Here is a 5,099-nt window from a genome sequence, read left to right as displayed (position 1 = left end):
CCTAGTTCAATTAACAAATCCAGTACTATTTTGTTGCAGTATTAGCAATTACCAATATTGCACACAAACTACAAATCATTTTTTGAACTTAAATCAGGTTCCCTGGTAGGTATGATATGCTAATCTTCAGGAGAAGAGGTCACAACTCAGTGGATAACTCAGTGTTAGCTATTTTTATGTTAAGATGATAAAATAATGAAGAGGATTCGCACAACGAAGCATATATGTCATTAGCTGGAATTGGTCAATCATCCAAGTGTTTGAAAATTAGGAAGAATGTCCAAATCATATTTTAGTGAGGACAATAACAGAGCAACAGGTATGGGCCTTAAAGACCTTGATATGATATCGGCCTAAGCTAAACATATATACCAGAGCAATACTCTTAACACATTTCTATAAAATAATTACTCTATTAAATCTAGAAAAGTTACTCTTAATACCAATGAAACCAAGTAAGCAACATAACAATTTTTAGGAATTTTGAATATAAATTATTGATGTATCAAAATCTCCTTGGAATAACAACAAATACAATTTGCATCAAATAGCTTTAGTCTGAGCAGCAACAAGTTTTGTTGTAGTTCCTGCTTCTCTCTGTTCAAGGGCTCACCTTAAAATACAAGCAGAACCACCCTAATACTTTGAATGAATTAAGGCAATATTTGTGGTTCCATCCGAACATTGTGTGGACCTTTTAATTCTCATGGTTTTATTAGACTCATCTCCAAGATGGTCCCATGTGTCACTATTATCCACACGAAACCATAAAAATGAGTCAATTTCTTAAATTACAAGCTCATGTAATCTAATTAAATAAGTTTGAATGGACAAGTTGTAGGATTATACTCTTGTACCCTCAGTTATTATTGTATGGCCCTATGTATATAAGTTGAGTACACAATCTCATATGTCCACACTCGTAATGGATAGGATGAATCTTTAATTAATAGAATTAAGCTCGTATTCATGACCCTTACTGGTGAATTAATGTAACTTACCAACCTCATGCTAGCATCATACAATTTTACATGATAGCGACTTAATTCAACTGCTACGTAGAACACATTGTAGTATCCCCCTCTGTAATTAGTACGTAAAAATCAATCAAGCATTTCATATTTGTGATAATTCGGTTACATATAGATAGTACCACCTCAGCATGTACGAATGACTCCCACATAAATTTTGGGATCCATGTAAATTTATTTTCATCAATCATAAATACTGCAAACCCTTAATAGAGAGAGTTATTCAAGGTGAGTACATCGGCCACATATTAAATGGAGATCATTTCCAAGCATGAGGGGCATATTTCGAGTAGCAATAATAATGCCATGAAATTAATTGGAATGTCCAAGACATTCTGCCTCGAATCCGTGTACTTAAGACAATGAAATTCATGATTATAAAAGCATTAATGTGAAATATAATGTGAAATATAATGTAAATAACCTGGAAAATCCATAACTGAAAATATAAAAAAATTATATACATTTCTCTACCATGATTAAAAATATCTTTAAAATACTCCAGCCATGACCCTTGCAATGTTTTCAAAAACACTCTAGGACTAGAATTAGTTCAAAAATGTAATCCAAGCAGAAATGGCCCCACTTAATAAATGTTAAGGTACTCACAAAATAATACCTACACCAGTTTTCGCCTATAAAAATGAGGACAAAAAGGTGGTAAAACACATGGCAAGGCTTGCTGCACAAGGGTTCACACAGATACCCAAAACCCATTCTCCAAACAGGTTCTCTCCCTTTCCCTTCTCTATAGTCGAGAGAGGCGAAACCGGAGCGACTTCTTTTCTCCACCTTCACCGCCGGCGAGATCTCGGGTTCCTCTCCCCCCCATCTGCTGCCTAGGCGGCGGGAGGGTAGAGGAACCTAGGATCTTCGATCTCAGCATGTAGATAGGCGTGAGATGGGTGTGTGTGCTGCTGGTGTGCCGGCGGTGGCGAATAAAGTCTCCGCGGCCGGGATTCGTCATCCTGGCGGGCGGATGAGTCTCCCTGGCGGCAACGTCGAGGCAGCTTCGGCGTTACCAAGGTGGGATTTTGTTCTCTCTAATTTGCTGCTCCCGCGGTGGTGTGTCTCCAGATCCGTACGGGAATCTGGCGTGAAGAGTCTAGGAGATGGTCGGCGGTGTGTGCCGGCTTCGTCCAGAAGACTGCTGCACAAGAGCGGGACGCGAGGTATGAAGGCCGTGGCCCCGATGTTCTCCCTCGACGTGGTTGTTGGGAGGCAGTGGAGCTTTGCTCTGAGGAGTGATGGGGCTTCCTCCCCGGACGATGAGCTCCAAAGGCGACGGCGCTGCTGCTTGCAGCAGCCGACTATTGAGGTCCACAAAGGAGTAGATCTCCGATGGTATCTCCTTTGGGCTGGGGTCGTGGTTAGTCCATCTTTTTCTTCTCCGGTGGCGATGCCGTGGGGGCGGCGGAGATTGCGATTGGACGCGATGTGGATGTGCTCAAGGACCCGGAGAGCTATCTTTGTAATTTTTCTTTTTCTAGGAGTCTTTGTGCAATTTCTTGTGTTTGCTGTCATTTGGATCTTTCCAGAGGTGGCCACGTTTGCTGTAATCTCCAAGTTTTAAGCTAATGATATTACGTGGTTTGCTCAAAAAAAAAAAACATTCTCCAAACACAGGTGGAATCACTTTCCAATAACTTATTTGAATGATAGTGCAAATCATATACCTATGCAGTTGATGGATGTAGTACCACATATTTATTTTCACTTAAATCAAACATAAAGGTCTCATGGGACTCCAAATTTTGAATCCAACCGTAATACACAACACGTATCATGTAAGCTCAATAAGGCATTACATGACTTAACTTTGTCGTAACAGAAACAATACAACCGACTTAGTGAATTACTAATACAAAAGGATCACTCCAACAATTATGATTGTTCATGGGTGTTCATCAACAAATACTCATTAGTGCACCGCACGTTAATTATATCAATATACGTTGATGAGTGTTAGCATCACAAAACATATTGATGAATCACGTGATCACATATAGACGGAATTAAGATAAAGAGTTTTGATAGAACTAAAATTTTCTTGAGAAGACTCAAGCATCGTAATTCACAGTGTCTATATCTAGAAATCCTTGGAAAAGCTCAATATGGACAAGTCATATCCATTTAAACTCTTATGGTTGTTTGATCTTTGTAGATAGATACATATCCATCCACTCCATAGGAAAATTAAGAACAGATATTGAGACCCGATGTTCCACATCTCAGTGTCATTGGACCTACAAAACACCAGAGGACATGAATCAAGAGTACATTTTGGTCTCTCCAAGGAACCAAATATATTTACCTATTCATTTAATTGCAGATAAATGTGAACTTCGATATCAGTATATCACCGGACTAGATGATATTTTCCAATCTTATGATCCTCAAAACGCCTGATCATAAACATGCTTCATGTACCGACAAGGTGGGACAACCAGTAGATTGATGTCTTCCAAACTTACTATTGGGACTGCATCAACCAATAATTCTAAAAGGAGGCTTCATGTTAGTATATATGGATTCATGGAATTATAAAACATATACAACATTCATGATTTATTGGTTCCATTGAATCACTAACCATTATCGATGAATATCACTAAGAATGTTGCTTCTCATTGTTGTATTAACATAGACTCCGGTAGAGTGGAGATAAACATCTTGCTAGCCAAGTCATGAAATAACCTTGTTGATCTATTCAAGTCCGTAAAACTTCGGTATTCATGTAATTGGTACAAATAGAAGGGACTACGAGATTTTCAAGGGTTGAGTGGATATCTTCCTGAATTATAACTTATCCCTGTAGTATATTCCACAGTTTTTCCCTTAACAAGTTTACTCTCAAGATTCTCAACAAGGTTCTTAACAAGATAATATCCGACACAAGATTATATGTCACGTCCCGAGATCGGGCCTGGATGAGATAGCCGCCACGCGCCTATAAACTGAAAGGCTTATACGCGTGCAAGGCTAAAAATGCGGGCTTAAACCAGCATAGTGGATCTCGAGAAACTCAAATACATCATTTTACCAATTTCTTTACAATTACATAGGAATTACAACTAGATTCTCTAATCACTTTCCACCCGCTGGTCCAACCTAATCTCTGATCGATGCCATCTTCCGCTAACGATCTCTTTCTCTAAAAACACATGGGGGAGCTAATGAGTACGACAAGTCATACTCAGCAAACCGATTATACACAATCATATAAATTGCAAACTAGAACTTCTTTTCTAAAAAATAGGTGGTTAAAATAGTTAAGCAAATTATATATGCATGGTTGAGGGATGTATGCATACAAACAATACATCATATAATTCTCAAATTGAGAAATCAGCACAAAAGACTATCTTATTTACTCAAATTTTACTTATTAAACAAAAGGATTATGAATTTAAATTACTATCTATAAAATTAACTAATAACCTTAATAATCTTGGTTATTACATCCTCCTCACCTTATAAGAATTTCATCCTCAAAATTCAAGCAACAAACTTATAAGTTTACACTCAGTTGAAGATTATTTCATGCAATCAAACTATTAAACTTGCAAACTAAAAGCATTGCCAGAAAATATAAGCAATTATTACATGCAACAAAAGAAAAGAGCCTACAACAGCACCAAAGCAGTGCATTTCATTTTTCCAACTCGGGATCAATTATGTATATACCAAAACTAGGTTGGTCAAGAAAATTTAGGAGTCCACAACAAGTATCTATTTTTTTCTAATCACTTGCACAAAACAACATAATATTTTTAACGTCTACTAGTCGCAAAATCTATGATCTACCCAATGTTTTCCCGCGTCCTAAAACCTAGAGATCTGATACCACTTTAACTGTCACGCCCCGAGACCGAGCCTGAACGAGACAGCCGCCGCGCGCCTATAAACCGAGAGGCTTATATGCGGTCAAGGCTAAAAATGCAGGCTTAAACCAGCACAGTGGATCTCGAGAAACTCAAATACATCATTTTATCAAAAAAATTACAATTACATAGGAATTACAACTAGATTCTCTAATCGCTTCCCACCCGCTGGTCCAGCCTAATC

This window comes from Lolium rigidum, chromosome 6, assembly GCF_022539505.1.
Source record: "Lolium rigidum isolate FL_2022 chromosome 6, APGP_CSIRO_Lrig_0.1, whole genome shotgun sequence".
NCBI lineage: Eukaryota > Viridiplantae > Streptophyta > Magnoliopsida > Poales > Poaceae > Lolium > Lolium rigidum.
Note: the sequence above shows the minus strand (reverse complement) of the source record.